Source organism: Puma concolor, chromosome B2, assembly GCF_028749965.1.
Source record: "Puma concolor isolate L17-30 chromosome B2, mPumCon1.1.hap2, whole genome shotgun sequence".
Classification (NCBI taxonomy): Eukaryota; Metazoa; Chordata; class Mammalia; order Carnivora; family Felidae; genus Puma; species Puma concolor.
Window position 1 is genome coordinate 131829472 of NC_141671.1, and position 21859 is coordinate 131851330.

General features: G+C 42.2%; 1 protein-coding gene across 4 annotated transcripts in view; it reads right to left on the reverse strand.

Annotated features, from left to right (window-relative positions):
• PLAGL1 (PLAG1 like zinc finger 1) overlaps positions 1 to 1619 on the reverse strand; it is a 111337-nt gene extending 109718 nt beyond the window's left edge. For 2 of the 4 annotated variants that reach the window (XM_086708054.1, XM_086708048.1), the window contains exon 1: positions 1482 to 1619. The gene's annotated coding sequence lies outside the window, so the exon portion shown is untranslated. The remainder of the gene's footprint in view (positions 1 to 1481) is intronic. The other 2 variants (XM_086708058.1, XM_086708051.1) reach the window with 1 other exon arrangement.
• Positions 1620 to 21859: the final 20240 nt, after the last annotated feature.

Below are 21859 nucleotides of genomic sequence, written 5' to 3' on the forward strand. Positions count from 1 at the left end.
TGATTTTCTGAGTTGCAGTTTACACGAACTCTGTTACAGACTGGACTCCCGGAAAACAAACACTCCTTTTGCCTGGCAAGGTCATTCTTCCTTCCACTCCCCTCTCACTTAATCCAAACATCCAAAGGCATGTGTCCTTTGTTGCCACCGAACCAGGATTTTGGATCATTATTCCAATTTCCCCCCTCTCAACACACTTCCACACATCCTATACTCTCCGGTCTTGATAACAAGTTCTTAGGGGCTACTTTACAGGTGAGGAAACACTGTGCTTAAAATTTGTTCAACAGTCACACCGAGTTGAGCCCGGTTCTTCCACTTCCTGATTCCTAACCAAGCGCCCACAGCAAAATCCCCACGGAAGCTTTTACAAAAATTGCCAAGGCCTGGGCTTCACCCCCACCACTTCTGATTCGGGAATCTCTGGGGTGGGCCCAACAGGTGTACTTTGAAAAACTCTCCAGGTGCTTCTGGGAGGGGCCTCAGGCCGTCCCGCACCAGACAATATAATAAACCTCGTGATGTCATGATACTGAACACCTCGCAGCTATTTGCTTTCCTTCAAGTGGCCAAACAGACGCTCAAAACCACGACATCGGAGTAACTGTAGTTGTCACTTTATTTTTCTCAATGGAGGAGGTTTCTACGGACCTTCTTCACACTTACTTAAGCAAACGAAACCAGCACCCGGGGGTCGCTTTCCCTCGACTAAGCCGACCCTCCACCCAGCACACATACAAACAAGCAGGGGCGCCGTCGCTGATACCAAAACGCAGCTGCGCACCTGCAAAAGCTAGGGCGACCACCGCCTCCGGCAGCGTGTCCCGCCCGCCGTCCAGCATGGGGACACAGCTCCCTAATGCTCTGTGCCTTGTCTAGGGTGTCGGGGGCACCACGGTCCCCAGTCCCTTTTCTCCCGAAGTCAGTGGGGACTCCCCCCCGCCACTCGGTCATTTTCTTCCCAGCAACTCAGTCTCTCCGGGGACAGGCTACGCTTGAACTTGAGATTCTCACGTTTGGGGTGGTTCAGAAATTACCCTGCGGTAAACGCAGACCTCCCCGCACCCTCCGCTCTGCGCACACGGAGCCTGGATAAGGCAAAACACGCCCCCCCCCCCCCCCCGCCCGGGGACCGCGGGGCGGGCGGTAGGTGGCAGCTCCTCCGCTCCCTCGTCACCGTCACCCGCCCCGCCCCGCGCAGTAGCGAGCTGCGGCCGACCCCAGAGAAAGGGGAAGCGCGCCCCGAACCGCACGGAGCCGACCCGCCGGCGGCCAGCGCGCCCCTCAGCGCGCGGGAGCCGCCGGGCCTGGGGTCCTCGACTCCCGCGACGGCCCCGCCTCGCCCCGCCCCGCCGGCCAACGGCACCTGCAGCCCCGCGGCCGCCGGGCCCGCGCGCCCACCTGCGCGCCGGCGCCCCCCACCCCCGCCCGCGCGCACCCCGGCTCCCCGCCGCCGCCTCCCGGCCTGCCGAGCGCCTCACCTTCCAGTCCTCCCAACACGCCGCCAAGTTTCTCCTCCTCGGAAAGTTCTGGGGCCCGATCCCGCGGCCCCGCGCGGGCACCGAGGGGAAGCGGGCCGCCTGGACGGCCGCCGGGCGAGCAACGCGGCTCCGACTCGGCGGCGCGGAAAAGGAGAAGGGGAAGGGGAGGAAGGGGCGGGGAGCCTCCGCGGGGTGATCCCCTCCGACCCCAGCCTGACCGCGTTGGCCGCTCGCAGGGACTTGGGCGCCGATTTTCCGGCCCGCCGTTGGCGACACTGGCGCTCTCCCGGCTGTCCTCACCTCCAGTGGCTAAGAGCTTGGGCTCTGGGGTCAGGCCGTTGTCGGTCTTGCCCCACTACTTACAAGTGTGTGATCTTGGGCAGTTTCCTTTACCCCTCTTTGCAAAATGAGGAAAACAATACAGTACCCATCCAAGGCGAAGCCAGATTTTGTGAGGCCTGAAACTTAAAAAAATGGGCGGGGGGCTCCTTCAAGGGAAGACTTAAAATTAGGCTCAGGGCTTTGAAAGGGATAAGGACAAGTGACAAGGCCTGAAGCTTCACTAGCTTTACATGTCAAATGCCTTCTTGGGAGAATGAAATTAAGTGAACCACGTGCAAACTCACAATGGGGCCCGGTGCACTCGACAGGTGTTGTTAACAGGGATGATTTCCTCGTAGCCGGTCAGGTGGACCTGGGAGGGGAAAGAAATAACACTGCCAATTATGTGCCAGGTGTCTTAAATACATATTGGGCTTAATTTATGCACAAACGTTGTGCCAGTTTTACAGTTCAAAAACCTAAGGCCCAGAGAAGTCCTGTAACTTGCTCGTGGTTACACGGAACCCAATTCTGACACGTTGCAAATACCTGGTTTTTCCGCAGTTTTACCTCACAAATACTAATATGTAAATATCCTCTATAACTTTTTGTTTGAGCAAGAAAAGAAAGAAGAAATTCCCCCGCGAGAGAACAAAGGGTTTCAGAAATACCTGTATTTCTGAATTTTCACTGCAAAATTTCCCCCAGTTCAATACAACAGCAAATGGATTGCCCTTGAAATCACACCCCGCGCATGTGAAGTACCCTGTTGCAAAATCAATAAATAGCTTTGCTTAAATGTGTTCAGGTTACACATTTGCTTGCTCTGCTAGCACTATGTGTTTACTTTTTCTATCGATTATTAATACTAGTGCAATTCAGATTGATGCGTTTATAATCTGTCTGCAAGGGGCTTATAAACTAAGACAAACAATAACATAATGAAAAGAACTCTCCGTGTGTAAGTCACTTTGCGTACCTTTCTCACTGGAGCTCCACTCTTTGCTACAAATAAGTTACCCTCCATTTACTGACAAAAACTCAGAAGCATATTGCCTCCAAGCTCACACAGACACCCAGAATTTGAACTTAGTTTGGCCTCAGTCCTAAACCGTGGCTCTTTTTTCTACACCTTGGTAAAGGAGAAGAAACTAGCAAAACTACATGAATCTATGTCATTTATGTCCTGCAAAGTGAGGGAAAGGAAGATATCAAATGCTAGTCATTATTTTCTTAAAAACTCTCTATAGCAGAAAACTAAAACATAAAGCTTAGACAATTTGGTTTTCTAGAGTGAGGAAGAGTGACTAATATAGTATCAGGCACATAACGGACAGCAAATTTGTTGAATGAACTAATTCATAAAATAATTAGTGAAATGGTACTTGGTGATGCTTATTAAGTCACAACCTTTCAATAGATGTGATTCTTGCAAAATGACAGTACAACAAAGAGGTATCCCCCCCACCCCCACCTCCGTGTTTTTCTCACTGTATCTACTTTTGGTCACTATTTAAAAAAATTTTTTTTAATGTTTACTTATTTTTGAGTGGCGGGAAGGGCAGAGAGAGAATGACAGAGACAGAATCCGAAGCAGGCTCCGGGCTCTGAGCTGTCAGCATAGAGCCTGATGCGGGGCTGGAACTCAGGAACCGTGAGATCATGACCTGAGCCATGCTTAACTGACTGAGTCACCGAGGTGCCCCAGCTTTTGGGTCACTATTAACCAGTAAAATGGGCAAGTTAAAGTTTAAGAGGGAGCAAGAGGAAGAAGGAAAGAACGAAGAAAAATAAAAGGACGATAGGCAAGAGAGGAGAGAGAATGAGGAGGGACATCCTTTCTTCTGCCTGCTCCTCAGAGGGAAAAGATCATTTATCTGTAAGAAATATGAGAAAAAAATCAAAAGTATGTTAAATCCTAAATTATTCAATTGAAGCTATAGTTTTATTTTTATTGTATTAGTGTAAAAACAGCAATATTTTGTTAAGACGGAAAACAAAACCTGCATCGAAGCCATCTGTGCATTCCTCCCTGCCCCCCATGTTAGTTCTGCAGTGGCTTTGGATGAGGTGGGGGATGGGAGTCACACGTTTAGATAAAGAAGGTAAGTTCACTACCTCTCCCTCAGGCAGGGAAGCGTTCATACAGGAAATGAACTTTCAAAGACTTTCAAAAACAAACTCAATAAAGGAAGTGAGAGGATGGCATATATACAACTTTCAAGGAATAGGTGATTTTTCAGAAATTCCAAGGAGGGGATGAAATGGTGACTCTAAGCAAGGGAATTACAGCCCGTTAGCCCATGCTGGTAAGTACTTGGAAGTAGAGGAGGTGAGACCATCTGATCTAAATATGGCAGGCTGGAGCATAGAAACTAAGGGAAAGGACTCTGGGTGCTTTCTTAAACAATCTGCAGAAGATATGAGGCTCTTGAGCTTGAAGGTTTAAAAAAAAACCCTTTTTTTTAAACATTTATTTATTTTTGAGAGAGAGAGAGACAGAGTGTGAGTGGGAGAGGGGCAGAGAGAGAGGGAGACACAGAATCGGAAGCAGGCTCCAGGCTCCATCCAGGATCCAAGCTGTCAGCACGGAGCCCAACGCCGGTGGGGGGGGTGTTGAACCCACAAACCATGAGATCATGACCTGAGCTGAAGTCGGATGCTTAACCAACTGAGCCACCCAGGCGGCCCTTGAGCCTGAAGTTTAAAGCACAATTTAAAGAAATAGGTGAAGGGGGTCAAAAGGTAAAACAACAGCAACAAAACAAAGAACCAAAATATTCTGTTGAATGAATGAATATGTTGGCTTCACTGCAATTGGAATCATCTCATATAAAACCAGAAAAGAATATTGACTTTTCTCATTCAACTTGTATTCAATAAATATTATTTAGTATTTTAACCTAGAATACAACTCGTGAATACATAAATTTAAGCATATTGAGACAAAATGATAACTTTCATTCTACATTTTTTCTGTTGAGTACAAGATTAGCTCTGATGCTCAGCAATTGAAGTATCTAATTTTTTTTCAATTACCTTCTCTGTTTTTACTAGATTAACAGCAAATCACTTGCTTATTGTATAGTTCTCTAACAAAGTCAAAAATAAATGTATTACTAAAAAGTATAAATACATACGTATGTATATACATACAGTGATTAAGAGGGATACTTGTCTCTACTCACTGATTTCAAGAATGAGGTTCATAACATATTATACTCTGAAGTATTATAACTTTTTTATTGCATTAAAACTGTAGAATAACCCTATTAAAATTACACCGAAACATAAAATGCGAAAAAAAAATGGTGGAAATTTCTGGAAAAGATGACAAATCCACCACTTATTTAAGGAGGTCATCAAGAGGATGTAACCTCCAGCTGACCTGAGAACTAGCCCTGGGCAAATGGAGGCTCCTATCCCTACCGGCCCCATTCCTGTCCTTGGAATGTCTGCTTTGCCTACTGTTCCCACAATAAGAGCCATTTTCAAGGACACAGCCTTGAAAGAGTAAGGTGTTGTTGAGACCATCTGGACTGTGTACCTGACTGAACCCAGTTAAAGCCTCCGTATGAATTTTTAAGATTCTGGTAGGCTGGTGTGGAGGTATACTCATCTTGAAGGAAGTTCCCTTGTTTTTAAACCTGCTACCTACAAATCTGGAGTGGTCTGCCTCTTTTTTTGGTTTCTCCTTGCCCTCCATGTGCAGAGGCCAGTTTGTGAACTAACACTACTGTGAGAAGTAAGGTGATTCACTTTCAGAAACACCAAATAAAAGCTGTGTTGTCTAGTTAACAATAGGTTTACAACCTGTTGGAAATATGTATGAAACCCTCCTCCCCTCCCCCCCCCAGTGGCGTCCCAAACCCTTAGACACTTTACTTCCTGATTCTTCTTCCCCTCTCCATTTTGCGGGCTTGTTTTTCAGGGGCTTTGCAATGAGCATGCGACCAAGAACTGAAGTATCTGCATCACTTCAAGGAATGCACATTTGTTCCAATCAGACTACTTTCTGGTAATCAATTCCTCAGCCAAGTCCTCAGCCAATGAAGAAGCAGGGGAGGGACTTCACACTAGGAGATAAATTGCCTGCTGTAACTGCCTCAAGTATGCCTGTCCTTCAGATACCTGCTCTTGCAAGAACGTTGATTAAAGCCTCACTTCAAAGTGCTCTGAGTCTCCGAATCCCTCCTTTGATTGAGGCAGTGGGCTTATTTCTTACAACTACCATAGTTGGAATTTTAACAGAATCTTTCTAAATTATTGTCAGATTAAGCAGACAAAAATAGCAAGGATATAGGAGGTTTGAAAAACATAATTAACGGGCATGATCTGCTAGACAGACATTTTAAAAAATAGTAAATTAAACAAATCTATTCCCTATACCCAGATTGAGAGAATAGCTCTCTTTAGTTATATACCTTGTTAGGACAACCCTCATCTCCTCATCAAATTTCACTGGCATATCCAGCAGTCCTCAACCTGCAGTATCTTAGTTGTGTACAGTATCTTAGGACAACCCTTAGTTGTGTACAGTATCTTAGGACAACCCTCATCTCCTCATCAAATTTCACTGGCATATCCAGCAGTCCTCAACCTGCAGTATCTTAGTTGTGTACAGTTGGCATGGTTGTGCACTCTACATTATACCCAGCCCCCCCCCACCCCCCCACCGCCAACCACCTTTCATACACCCAATTCCACTCTGGGACATCATCTGCTGAGAGAGGACACTAGCTACTGAGTGATGGGCGGCGCTATCCCCTTCTTACCAAAAGGTCAGGCTTTTGGGGAAGCCTGAGTTGCGCTGGGGGCTTGTGGCCCCAGTGCCAGTTACGCTATACTGAATGATAGTGTTCTTAACCTCTGCCTCCCCACAGATGGCATCTGGAAGGAGGCTGGGGGTTCAAGTTCCAGTGCCTGGAACCTACTCCACCCAATGGGGGGATGGGTAGTTCTGGCAGACAACCTCTCTTCAGTAGTGACATCTTCAACTCCTGTCCCCTTTTCTGTTGCAAATACACTAGTATGACCCTGGAAGCCTAGTTTAATCTCCCTAGGTGTCTGGAGTAGGGGGAACCTGGCACCAGCAACCTATCTATCTCCCTTCTTGGCATTGCGGGGTGGGGGTGGGGAGACCATAGCTCTCACTTGTCTCCTAGGCTGCTCAGGCTTGAAGGAGCCAGGGCTGAACTGAAATCATAATGAGGGATTTTATAATCATTTCTTTGTTATAGTAATGAGAGCCATTTGTAACATTTATGGTTTTTCTTTCCTTATACATTTGCCTTTTGAATACTTTTCCAGGAACTCATTAGTTACCAATATAAGGGACTGTCTTAGCAAATACATTACTCCAAGGGTATAGATTTCTCTTCTCACACAACAGTCTCCTATTATGCCCCTGCCTGTCTTCCTTCCTTTTTTTTTTTTTTTTTAAATTTATGACCTTAAATCCCTAGAACCCCTTCCTATTTTCTCAGTCCATTACCTCCATTCTGACTTCCCTTATCTCCCTACCCAGTGTGGTCAGTTGTTTTTTTGTGTTGTGTTTTAAAATTTTTTTTAGTGCACGTTTCCTTACCACCGTGAGACTCTTCATTCCCTAGACCTCCCTCCATTCCAAGTCAGGAAACTTGCCCCATCTACTTTCACCCTATCTACTTTCATTGTTACTTTCCCAAATTATTACATGTTACTATAACATCAGAGGAGTATGTAGATTGGATCCACCGTGAATTCACACAATCTGAGAAGGGTGTTTAGCACTTTTTAGCATCCTTTTCTTCCTCTTTCCATTACATGCTCTTCCTCAATGCTAAGCCTTTTCCATCCAAGACCTCAGTTGATGCCCTTTCTCGTTCTCAATGGGATTGAGATAGGGTTGCCTTCAAGTAGAAAAGTACTTCCCCCTGGAGCTTCCACAGATATCTTTGCATCTTTCTATTCTTTATCTTTCTTCTTTCTGAGAAACAATTCCTCCTTGCAAAAGCTACTCTCTGTGCCTTACACCTGAAACCCTCAACTTCAAAAAATTGTCACTTTTTACTTGCATTTTCAAAGTCCTCCACTTTGTTGGCCCTTGGGTCTCTGCCTTTAAGCTGAGGCCTCAATTACTCATTATATAACAATTATTAATATTAATATAAAGTTTACCAACATCTATGCTATTCCTTTAAACGATTGACCTGTAGTCTATGTTCCCTCATCATCAAACTTTGTCAATGAGTATCTATTCTCATTGCTTCAGATTCTAGCCCTTACCCACTGCAGAACTCCTTAGAACACCTGCACCCACTCCCTGCCCCCAGAATCTGAGCTACCCAACCATTCTACTTTGCCTTCTTCCTTAGAAATCAATATAGTCACATCCACTGGTCTCAGTCATAGCATCCTACACTTCTCTGAACCATTTATCTTCCTCCTTCATACTTTTTTCCCCAAAGCTTTTTTTTTCCTAAGAAATTTGGAGGATTTTTTTATTGGCTACATGACAACTACAGGATGGTACCCTTATTTAGAGGTCTTAGTTCCTTTGGTAATCCATCAGGTTGTACATTTCAAAAGAAGCCACACTCCTGGGCAACCCATGCCATACATCAATAACCCAAAATGGTTTTGGCAGATTTTCTATACCTATATTATATATACTCTTTCAATATTCCCTATCTACAGACTTCCTGGGGAGAGGGAGGAAGAATTGTAAATAACCCCAAGGAGATAGCTGTCTTCTCTTATTCTCCTTCTCTTTTACATTTATGTTCCTTTTTTTTTTTAAGAGACAGCATGGGTGGGGGAGGGGCAAAGAGAGAGGATCCCAAGCAGGCTCCACACTGACAGTGCAGAGCCCAACGTGGGGCTCTATCTCACAAACTGTGAGATCATGACCTCAGCCAAGATCAAGAGTCAGACATTTAATTGACTGAGCCACCCAAGCACCCCTCCACTTATGTTCTGAATAAGCTTATTATAAACCATTTGTAGGCACACAAACTCCAAATCTCTAGCCCTGAAAGATCCTGAATCATGTTCTTCTGGGATCCACCAGTCCTTCTAACTCAACATTCCAACCTGAACTCAGTATCATATCACTATAAGTAGTGTCTTATTTCAATTTTTGTAATTTTAACAGCACTGACATTCTCCTACACACCCATATTTGAAACCTCAATGCATTTTGATTCTTCTCTGTTCCTTCTCTCCCATTTCATACTTTCTAAATTCTATCAAAAGTGCCCTTAGAATAGGCTTGGCATATATAGCCTTATGATACCTATCTTACGTTGTCTTGAATTACAGTATGTGACAATTATAAGAGAAAAATCTGTAAAAAGAAATTTAAATAGTATTATTTAGATACTTAATATCAATGATGTTCACTCTGTAAAAAAGTTATTTATGGCAAGTACAAGATGTAAAACTCAACTTCTGTTAAAATTGAATTTTAGTAGGCTAAAATAATATGCAGTTGTAGTATTTTTACCTACTAGAAAAAAATTATAACATTTTCAAACTATATATCCATCATCTTACAAGGTGAGTTAATGGCATTATGTGTTATGGACTGAATTATGTTCACTCAAAATTCATATGTGGAAGCCCTAACCCTCAAAGTGATTGTATTTGTAAATAGGGCCTTGAAAGAGGTAAAGTAAAATGAAGTCATCAGGGTGGGGTTCTATTCCAACATGACTGGTATCTTATTAAGAAAAGAAAGACACCAGAGGTGCACAGGCACAGAAAAAAGGCCACGTGGGGACACAGGAAGAGGGCACCATCTGCAAGCCAGGAAGAAATCCTCACCAGAAACCAACCCTGTTGACCCCTTGATCTTGGATCTCCAGCCTCCAGAACAGTGAGAAAATAAATTTCTATCGTTTAAGCCACCCAATCTGTGCTTTTTTTTTTTTTATTATGGCAGCTCTAGCAGACTAATACATTGTGAACATTTTAAACATACGAAGAAGACAAGATGGTAAAATGAGCCCCCTCTCCAAACCATTGCTGAACCTTACTAGTTACCAAGATTTGGCCACAGGCATATCACATATTTTTTCTTTTATTTCGTCTGCTGACGTGTTTAAAGCAAACCCCAGACATCCCTTACTTCATCCCTTCTTCCTTCACTATGCACTTCTGACACAATATCGATGCCATTATCACACTAACACAATTAACAGTAACTCGGAATTGTATAAAACCGAGGTCATACTCAAACCCTCAAGTGTCTCAAAAATGTGTTTTCACACATTCTTGTATTGTGTGTTTCTTGTATTTTGTTTTGTTTTACTCAAGATCTGTACAGCCCCACCCATTGCATTTAATTATTATGTCTCCGAAGTTCTATTTAATCTTTTTATTTTCCATGTCATTGACTTGTGGAAGAAAGGAGGTCCATAATGTCTGACTGTCCCACATTCTGCCTTTGTATGTTTAGTTCCTTCCTAGAGGTACTTGTTCCTCTATCCCCATACTTCCTGTAAACCTATGCCACTCAGTTTGTTTTTTACATTCTGTATTTTGTTTCTCTATTTTGTGGGTCATTCACAAAAACACATGGCTTGCAGTGATGCCTTTTTTTCCTGCATTCATTTCAGTTGGTGTTTAAAATTTTACTTAATAGGTATACAAATTGTGATGAGTTAGTCATATTCTAGTGGTTTCCCTAAGATTAGAATGATGACATAATGTAGGATCTGAAGATACATCAACAGGAGTTAAATAAAAGGAAATTATTTTAGAAGAAATTCCACAACCAGTTATCATTGTTTATATATACAGCTATGTTCATTGATTCAGTATGCTCTGCTATAAGAGTAATCTCTCTTTAAAAATTTACTGATTTTATTTAATTTATTTTTTCAATGTTTATTTATTCTTGAGAGAGAGAGGAAGGGCAGAGAGAGAGAGAGGGAGACACAGAATCTGAAGCAGGCTCCAGGCTCCCAGCTGTCAGAACAGAGCCCAATGCGGGGCTCAAACTCACAGACTGTGAGATCATGACCTGAACCGAAGTCAGACACTTAACCGACTGAGCCACCGAGGGGCCCCCAAATTTACCGATTTTAAAAGAAATAAAACCTTCCCATATATTAATGAACTTTCTTGATTATGAGGGCTATGTTTTAAAAGTTTTAGATGTATAGAAGCAATTATTTTAAAATAATTAGAGGAATTCAGCTTATTTGTGTACAGACATGCTATCTTTAATGGTGTATGTGGGGAATATTGAGTTTCATAGATTAAAAACCAGAGCTCAGTAAGGTTCAGTGTCTTTACCAAGTAAATATAGATATTAGTTTTATATTTTATCATATATGTATAACTTTTTAATAAGTATATGGGTTTTATAAATTTTTTCTAGACTTGATAATTTTTCAATGTTATGGAAATTTCATAAAGGATATGGCACAATTATAATTAGTCACATTTATTGGGTACCTACAGTGTTCCAGGTATTAGTTTACGCTCATTATGCATAATAACTGTTTAGACTCCACAGCAAGCCTATAAATAGGTTTTAGAATTATTCCTATTTAATGGATGAAGAATCAGTCACAAACCAATTAGGTTTCTTTCCAAGTTTTTTCTTATAGCCAGCAAATGGCAAAGACAGGATTTGAAACTAGGCGGCTTAACCCCCTGATCCTTAGAGACCTGATCCTGAGCCTTAGATCCTAACCCTCCATGCTGTGCAAAGCCTGTATTAAAGTGGTCTAAGCAGGGAGGAGGAGGAAATCACTAATTAGTTCTCAGCCTGTACAGGCCAGTGGCCAATTTCCTCGTGGCTCCGGGGGACTTCTCCAGTTTCAGGGGGGCTTCAGGGAATCCCCATCCAAATAAAGCAGTGTGGGATAGATCTGAGAATACTCTTGAAGAGCAGTGGAAAGCCCCGGCCACCGAGACACTTGAAAGAGTCTAGCAATTTCCCTCCCTGTCTCTTCTGACAGAACTAGCCAGAGCTAGTTTACAGAGACGGCAGCAGGTCAAGAAACAAGTGGACATAAATCCTTTTGCAGATCTAGTCTGCGGAAGACCATATTGCCTAGATCTACCGTGCCTTCCAAGAACATTCAGCAGAACAAAGTTTGCATTCTGAAGATCAGTTCTAAGGGAACTTAGGTGAAAAGTTGCTTGTCACACATGCCTTTTTATCCTTCATGCTCAACACCTCACTTTAGATCTTCAAAGACTCTGTAAAGGAAACCTTTCAAGAATAAAAAGACATTGTATTAAAGGTGCAATTGATTTGGTAGGGGTTTGTTTTGTTTGTTTTGTTGCAAAAATTCCTCTATATATCTGAAACTTAAGTTTGAACACATTCTATTTTATTTATATTAAATGATATGAATTTATATTTTTACTCCCCCACCACCACATTTTATGGTTTTGAGATCACAATTTATATCTTTTTATCTTGTGTATCCCTTAACAAATTACTATAGCTACTATTACCACTTTTGTCTTTTAACCTAGACACTTGCTTTATATGTGATTAACCAATCACCTTCACAACATCAGATTATTCTGAATTTTATTATACAGCCACCATTTCTGGTGAGATTTAGACTTTCATATGCTCTCCTGTTACTAATGAGTGCCCTTTCATTTCAGCTTAAAGAAATCCCGCTAACATTTCCCATAAAGCCAGTCTAGTGGTGGTGACCTCCTTTAGCTTTTGCTTGTCTAGAAAACTCCTTATTTCTCCTTCAATTCCGAACGATAATTATGCCTCGTAGAGTATTCTTTGTTGGGTGTTTGTCTCATCAGCACTTTGAATGCATCATGCCATTCCCTTCTGGCCTATGTTTCTGGTAAAAAATATCTGCTCATAGACTTATGGGGGTTCCCTTTTACTTGAATTGTTTTTCTCTTGCTGCTTTTAAGATTCTTTCCTTGTCTTTAACTTTTTACACTTTAATTATAATGTGCATGTGCCCTGGTGTGTGTCTCTTCAGGTTCATCTTATCTGGCTTCCCTGGGCTTCCTGGATCAGAATATCTGTTTCCTTCCCCAGGTTAGGGAAGTTTTCAGCTGTTATTTCATCAAATAAATTTTCTGTCCCTTCCTCTCTCTCCTCTCCTCTGGAGCCCTATAATGCTAACGCTGTTCTACTTCATGTTACCCTATAAGCCTCATAAAACCAGCCTCATGCTTTCTCATTGCTCTGGTCTTTTGCTGCTCTGACTGGGCGAACTCCACTGTCCTGCCTTAAGTTTACATCCAATCTGCTGTTGAACCCCACTAGGGTATTTTTCAGTTCAGTTACTGTATTCTTCCGCTCTGTGACTTTGATTTTGGTACTTTTTTAGATTTTCTATCTCTCTGTTGCAATTCTTACTGTGTTCATCCATCCTTCCTCTAAGCTCAGGATGCATATTTATGACCATTATTTTGAACTCTTTATCAGGTAAATCACTTACCTACATATCATAAGGTAAAATAGGTATCATAAGGTAGGTAAATCACTTACCTACATATCTTTTTTGGGAATTTTACCTTATTCTTTCATTTGGAATATATTGTTCCATTTATGCAGATTCCTTGGCTCTTTTTGTTGGTTACAATGCATTAGATAAGATAGCCACCTTTCCCAGTCTTGAAGGAGTAGCCTTGTGTAGGACATAAACCTTATTGTTCAACCTTGTCCTAGCCCTTGGTTGTCTCTCAAACCTCTGTGATTGTCCAGGCATCCAACTTTATTTTTAGTGGCTCCCGGTATCTGAGGGTGTGGCTAGACCTGTTAGTGTCCCAAAGGTGAAGAACTCAGGCAGCACCTAGATTCAGGCTCATTAGAATCCAGACCCTCTGTCAGCAGCTTGCAAATATACCTCTTCCAGGGGAAGACTGGGAGAAGACTTCTCCCTTTGCACTGAGCCCTGGGGATAATAGCCAGTTAAGAACTGTTTCTTTGCTACTGTCCTGTTGAACCCAAGCCTTGTGTCCTGTTGAACCCAAGCCTCACTTGCACCAGAGCCAGACTATCAAGGAATATGATCTCTCGGTGGCAGACCCCAAATCTGGGGCAGCAGGCATGCACACAGGCTCTTCTCTTGGGACACTGATCACCTGGAGCCCAGCAGAGAGCTAGCATAATGATGGTATCACAGGCCTCCCTGGTCTCTGGATTGGATTGTAATCATCCCTGGATGTGTGTCTAATTAGAAGCCTTCCATTCAAGCCACAGCCATGAAGACAAGATAATAGGCCTCTTTTACAGAAAGACTGGGGGTGTGTTTTAGTCTGCGGTCTCTTTGCTGTGCCCTGGGTAGGAGGTAGCTGGTTGAGAAGTATTTCTTCATTTGTAACAGTCCCATGAAACCCACAATCATAAGCCTGCTGGCCACCGGGGCCATGTGATTAAGAAGTGTCCCCGGAGCAGCAGCCATAAAAGTTGGGGTGCCAGATGAGTGTGCAAGTCCAGCCCTGGAAGACAGTAGCGACCGACAGTAAGGCAGAGGGTGAGCACAAAGATAGCGCCACTGGCCTTCATCCCCAGAGAGCACTTCAGTAGGTTTCTTGATGTGTGCCAAACCAGAAGCCTGCCCCTCATGCTGAAGCTTCAAAACAAGCAAATAGGTGTTTTTCGCAGGAAGACGTGGTGTTTCAGTTTGCTGTCTCTGCACGGTGCCCTCTGGGTGGGAGCCAGCCAAGAACTATCTGTCCATATGTTACAGCTCCATGGAACCCCCAAATGCATGCCCCACAGAGCCAGGTAATAAAGGGGAGCCTCCTGGGTGGTGGCCACAAAAACCAGGGCACCAGATACATGTAGAAGCTCCACTCTGGGAAATACCAATGCTCTGGAGCATGGCAGAGGGAAAGCTCGAAGGTAGCATTCGCCTTCTGAGGTCTCTGGAGAGGATTAAGTTGGCTCTTACATGTGTGTTTAATTAGAAGCCTACCCTTCGGACCACAGTTATGAAGATAAGTTAATAGGCCTCTATCACAGCAAGACTGGGTGCCTCAGTTTGTGGTTTCCTCTCTGCTGTGCCCTGGGCGGGGTGGGGGGGTGGTGGTAGCTGTCTAAGAACCCTTTCTCAGTATGTTACGGTCCTTTGGGATCCATGACACTAAGTCCTGCTGGCCATTAGATCCCAGCCATCTAGAGTGTCCCTGGGGCTGCAGCCACAAAAGTCAGGGCACCAGACAAATGTGTAAGCTGCTTTCAGGAGATACTGGTGAGCTGGAGTGAGGCAGAGGGAGAGAGTAAAGGTGGTGCCCACTGGCCTCTGTCTTTGGAGAGTGCATCAGGAAGCCCCTAGAAGTGTGCTAAACTACAAGTCCGCTCCTTAGGGGGACACCTTAAGGTAAGCAAATAAGTCTCTTTTGCAGAAAGCCTGGATGCTTTTCAGTCAGTTACCTCTGTGCTGGGCCTGGGGTTGGGTAAGTCTGTGAGGGCCCTCTAAGTACAGTTTTTCAGTTCACTACAGTCTTGTGGATCTTGTGAACGCAAGTTCTGTTGGCTTTCAAAGCTAGATGTTTGCGGGGCTTGTCCCTCAGGTGCAGGTCTTAAAAGTTGGGTTGCCAGATGTAGGGTCAAACCCTTCCCCCCTCGGGGAGAAGCTCGGGGTTGTGAGTTCCCTCCTGATTGTGTGTTGACACACAAGGGGGTGAGGTTTATAGTAAAACTATGTCTCAGCCTTTTCTACCCACTTCGATGTGGATTTTTTCTTGTTCACCCAATCTGTGGGTGTTGGTAGTTACTTTTTGTTTCTTTTCCCCCAGAGGAAATTTTTCCATATGTGGCTTTAGATTCAGTGTGCCTGTGGGAGGATGTAAGTTCAAAATCCTCCAACGTTGCCATCTTCAAATGCACTTGCTCTCCTTTTATTATTTTCAATTCCATTTCTTTAGCAGAATACTTGCTCTGTCTCATTCTCCAATGATAGGTGACAGAACTTTCTCCTCTGTTTCTATCCTGCCCCTTCTGCCTCCTTCACCCTTTTCTCTCTATTCAATCCTTTCTTCATACTGATTGCAGGCTAGTCTTCTAACAGTATAACTTTGAACAAGTAAATCTCTGCTCAGAAATCCCCATTACCCCAATACTCATAACATGGAGTCCAGACTCCTTTGTTTGGGATAGGGGTCTTTCACAATCTAGCCTCTAACACAGTGAAAACCTTCCATTCTTGACTTTCCCTGAATAACTCATTCTGGCCTCCTAAAGGGGCATCTTTCTAAAATACATACTTTTACCTGTACTTATTTTCTTGCCATCTATTCTATTTCTTCTGGAAATACCTCTCTCTTCTTCCTTTTGGTTTACCTGAGGCACATCCTTACTGAAATGCCAAGTTCAAGACCCATTTCTTTCAGAAGAGGGTCTCTGATTACATGTGCAGCCTAATTTCAGAGACATAACAATGTGGATAAAATGTGCATTTAAAGTAAACAAAATGCAATGTGTTGCATGTAGTTGACTGTTTAACAGCCTTAGTATAAGCATCTACAGAGGATAACTATGGTTTATTTTTGTCCAGCGTCCATTCAATCTTTTCCTGATAACTGTCCCCCTCTTTCTCTCAATGGGTCTATCCCCTTGCCTACCGTGAGATTTGGTACTTCTGGAAGCTTTGGGTCCACATACAAGCCAGGGATAGAATACGTGATTAAGGATAAATTAGTCAATGTATTAATACCCCTGACCAGAATGATGGGTTTAGGGAAAGACTGGGATTTGAACCTGGAACTAATAGCCCCTTGAGCTACTGGTAGCCTTCAGGAAATAGAGGCAGCACCAAGGAATCAGAAATAAGAAATTAAGAGAGAGGGGCGCCTGGGAGGCTCTGTTGGTTAAGCAACCAACTCTTGATTTTGGCTCAGATCATGATCTCATGGTTCATGGGTTCAAGCGCCCTAGCAGTCTCCGTGCTGACAGTGGAGCCTGCTTGGGATTCTCTCTCTCCCTCTCTCTCTGCCCCTGCTCATGTTGTCTTCTCTCTCTCTCTCTCTCTCAAATTAAATAAATAAACTTAAAAACAATAAATTAAGAGAGAAAACCAAAGTTCTGGTCACAGGTTTAAGTCTTGGATCATAAATCACCAAGACAGAAGCATTTGGACTGGTTAGTGACATGAGCCCCTATGTTCTCTTTCTGCTTTAGATGATGGATCTCAACATCTTCTTTTGCAACTAAAACAATCCTGACTTACAATAGGGGAGACAAATCCCTAGCTATAAAGATGCAATGAACAAACATTTATTACCTGCCTATCACATACCAGCACTGTGTTAAAAATGAGTAAAGTAGGGGCGCCTGGGTGGCGCAGTCGGTTAAGCGTCCGACTTCAGCCAGGTCACGATCTCACAGTCCGTGAGTTCGAGCCCCGCGTCGGGCTCTGGGCTGATGGCTCAGAGCCTGGAGCCTGTTTCCGATTCTGTGTCTCCCTCTCTCTCTGCCCCTCCCCTGTTCATGCTCTGTCTCTCTCTGTCCCAAAAATAAATAAACGTTGAAAAAAAATTAAAAAAAAAATGAGTAAAGTAGTCTTTCCATTCTAGCTCCTCTTGGGTAGGAAGGGACAATCCTTCACCAATCTTGCCCAGGTAAGTTTGGCTTTCTACTTGGATTCTTTTGTTCACCCTGAACGGAATAAATACAATTTCATGTATGTGGCTTAATCAGGAAGGATTTCTGTAAGCATACTATGTAACAGATAAAATTTGGACTTTATTAATCACATACTTGTGGTAAGTTCTATCCTTTTGAAAACCATAATCTCTCGTTACAAAAAATTAAGACATGACACCAATTTAGAATATAGACTTAACATTATCTCTTAAAACCAGCAGTGCTGTTTCAAGGAAGCTGTTAGTAAAGATACTCACACAGAAATTAGAGGATAGTTTGAATTAAATACTTTTTAGGTTTATGTGCCATGTGCTACTGATATTCAAGATTCAGTTACTTGGTGGAAATCTGGAAGAGAAAATAGTCAGTAAATTAGGCTGAAGAACAAAGAGAAGATGTGCCATTCTGGGTACAACACTTGGTGTACCTGTGTCGTGTTCATTTCAATGCTTAACATGGCAGAAATAAGCCAACTGATGTTGATTATTAACATGCTGGGCATATAAAATTGCATTTTAGCATTGCCACAAATAGTCTGACACCAAAATTTTCAGCAATTTAGAGTTAGTCTGAAGAAATCATACCACTTAAAGCTCATAAAAATCAATATTATCACATACATATTTGAAAAAAATGAGGTGATTATTATTAATACTAATTGGAATTTTAAAACTCAAAGCCTAAGTGAAAACAAAGTTTCTGCAGAAATCCATACATGTATTGTATTATTATTTGAAACTTAAAAATGGACATGCACAGGGGCACCTGGGTGGCTCAGTTGGTGAAGCGTTTGACTTCAGCTCAGGTCATGATCTCAAGGCCCATGAGTTCGAGCCCCATGTCGGGCTCTGTGCTGTCAGTTCAGAGCCTGGAGCCTGCTTTGGATTCTGTGTCTCCCTCTCTCTCTGCCCCTCCCCCACTCACGCTCTGTCTCTATCAAAAAAATGAATAAACGTTAAAAAATTTTTTTTTCAGGGGCGCCTGGGTGGCGCAGTCGGTTAAGCGTCCGACTTCAGCCAGGTCACGATCTCGCGGTCCGTGAGTTCGAGCCCCGCGTCGGGCTCTGGGCTGATGGCTCAGAGCCTGGAGCCTGTTTCAGATTCTGTGTCTCCCTCTCTCTCTGCCCCTCCCCCGTTCATGCTCTGTCTCTCTTTGTCCCAAAAATAAATAAAAAACGTTGAAAAAAAAATTTAAAAAAAAATTTTTTTTCAAATGGACATGCACATACAGTAAGAACCAATTTTTACCTTGGTAATTGCCTAGGACCTTCTGTCTAAGGCAAAAGTAGGCTTTTATATAAATTAAAAATGATACTTTAGAGAGGCACTTGGGGGTCTCAGCCGGTTAAGTGACCAACTCTTGATTTCAATTCAGGTCATGATCTCACAGTTCATGAGTTCAAACCCCACACTCAGCTCTGTGCTGACAGTGTGAAGCCTGCTTGGGATTCTCTCTCCCTTTATCTGCCCCTCCCCAGATTGTTCTCTCTCTCTCAAAATAAATAAAAATAAACTTTAAAAAAATGATACATTAGAATTGAAAGGGACCTTAAAGTCCTTTAAAGTAACCTAGATGTACAGCAAACTTCTCATTATAAAGGAAGGGTAAATTGAATATGTACAAATATATACATACAAATATAGGCATGAGGCAGGCCTAAGTTGATAAAGAATAAGTTTGAGGCAACAGGCTTTGAATAGCAAAGAAACTTTCTGCATAGTGATATCTACAATCTACATATCTGTATCTATGTATCTATACCTACCTATTTAGGGGTGTGTTTGTGTGTGTGTGTGTGTGTGTGTGTGTGTGTGTGTGTGTATGTATATATGTATGTATATGTATATATGTATATATCCTAAAAATTAAAATAATCCTGCCAGAAATACAGAACCAATAACACTTGTCTCCAAACATTGACTCTCTCAAGGGTGGCTATTAGGAGAAACACTGGACTTTTACTGCATACCTCATGCTGTGGCAAAGGCATGCCCTTTGGATGGCTCTCTGGTAACAGAATCTAGACAGTTCCATCTGCCTTCCCACTAGAAATATTTCCAAGAGAACTGGCCTGGGTAAGGTTATAGCTTGTTTCTCATTATTGAATTTGTAGTGAGCAAACTTACTGGCTTCACTAGTGAATAAATTAAAAAAAAAAAACAAACAAACCACTTTTGTTAAATAAATTCACCACCCTTAATTTTTTTTTCAGAGATTTGATATAGAGGCGTAAGAAACCAGCTCAAATATAATTAGTACATTAAATGTACTCAAGTACTCCTAATACAAACGAGTAACCTCTCCAACCTTCTATTATACCAACCCATAAAAGTATATAAATATTACTTAATATTCTATTTTCCATTAATAATGCTTATTGTATAAAAATAAATGTGTGTTTTCAAACTATGGAATCCTTTACAGAAATATGTCATATTTACTACCTTAATAAATCCTGTCTCTGTGACACAAACTTCAGAGTGTGTGAAATTTAATTAGCACCACTTGTTTCAGTGTGTGAATCCTGAAGAAGTTCTAGGGCTGAGAGAAAAGGTTAAAGATGTATTAGCTTCACTACACTAATTATCTGTTAATTATCTTATCACAGAACAGCAAGAATCATGAGGAGATAAATGGGAAGGGAGATAGAACAAAAGCCAGAGAGAATACTGAGGAGAGAGAAAAATGAATGTCAAATCAGCTTACAACCTCACGAGTGTAAATATATTAATTTTTCATAATTCAGACTCTAATAATTACAGGTCCATTTAAATTAAGTAGAAGACAAGGTGCATATTTAGTCCTCTGCTACCACATTGTATTCATCAACCCCAAAGTGGGTCCTTTCTGAGATGTATTTATCTTTGATTTCATTTTCTACTTCATATTGGGGATACTTTACTTTTAGCAAAATATCCTTTCCCCAAGAAATTAAGGGCAAGAATTCCCATGTAATCTTATAAAAATGGATATTGTGAAACTGCTTATTCAATCACAAATATATTTTGAGATTTACTTTGCTTAAGTCTTTCATTTTGTGTGAAATGTCGAGTTATTTGGGTATTTGATATTTTTCACATCACTTATTTATATGTCAAGTGATAGGACCAAGTGTGCGTTTCTTTGAAAGATATTGAGACTAGAGGGAAAAACCTATCACGCTTATTGTACTTGATAGTACTAAAATCATTTGGGTGAGGTTTTTAACACATCACAATACATAGGAGTTATATTTTGAGCCTAAAGGGTGGAAAGATGCATAATCAATTTCTGTTTAAGTCCATCTCAACTTTACCCAATCTCCATTGCTTCTTGTGTATTTGCTCATGCGTTCACTTACTCATCATTTAACACATAAAGTTATTGAATACCCACTGTTCTAGAACCTGGAGATCCCTGGGTGTACTGTGTTTTCCTTATTTAACTGTGACCTTATTTTTATCATATTTATATATCTTCTGTGCTCAGGACTGTGATTTACATGGTCTGATGATGGATTCTACTAGGTTGATGGTCAACAAATATTATTAGAGTGTCCACAGTGTGTTGGATACTAAACTACCTGGTGAACAATATCAGCTAAAATCATTGTCCGTGCTTAATAATACTTTATTACCTAAAGTTTGAGATAACCTAGTAGGAAGACACAAGTTATGAAGAGATGGCCAAGTTCTACATTGTGTTCTTTTGAACTCATTTTTAGAAAAATTTCTTCCAAGGCTTATCCTTTTTTGTGTGTGTTTTTTGAAACACGGATGGAGTATGTAAGAATAAAGGAAGGGCTCTTGACATAGGGAGTATAGTCAATAATATTGTAATCTCTTTGGTAACAGATGGTAACTGGATGTCTTGTGGGGATCGTGGGGCTTGGGGATAACTTCTTAAGGTATCAAATCACCATGATGTACACCTGAAACCAATAAGATATTGTATGCCAGTTATACTTTATAAGAAATGAGGAGATATGGGGCGCCTGGGTGGTGCAGTTGGTTAAGCCTCCGACTCTTGATTTGGGCTCAGGTCATGATCCCAGGGTCGTGGGATCAACCCCTGTGTCAGGCTCTGCACCGAGCATGGAGCTTGCTTAGGATTCTCTCTCTGCCCCTCCCCTGCTTGTGCTCACTCTCTCTCTCAAAATAAACAAATAAGCATTAAAAAAAGTTTATAAAAAATGATGAGATATATTTTATAATTCACTATTAAAGGTCAGGGGCGCCTGGGTGGCGCAGTCGGTTAAGCGTCCGACTTCAGCCAGGTCACGATCTCGCGGTCCGTGAGTTCGAGCCCCGTGTCGGGCTCTGGGCTGATGGCTCAGAGCCTGGAGCCTGTTTCCGATTCTGTGTCTCCCTCTCTCTGCCCCTCGCCCATTCATGCTCTGTCTCTCTCTCTCTGTCCCAAAAATAAATAAACGTTGAAAAAAAAAATTAAAAAAAAAAAAAGGTTAAACAAAACAAATTTAAAGAAATCCTCTTTCAAGAGG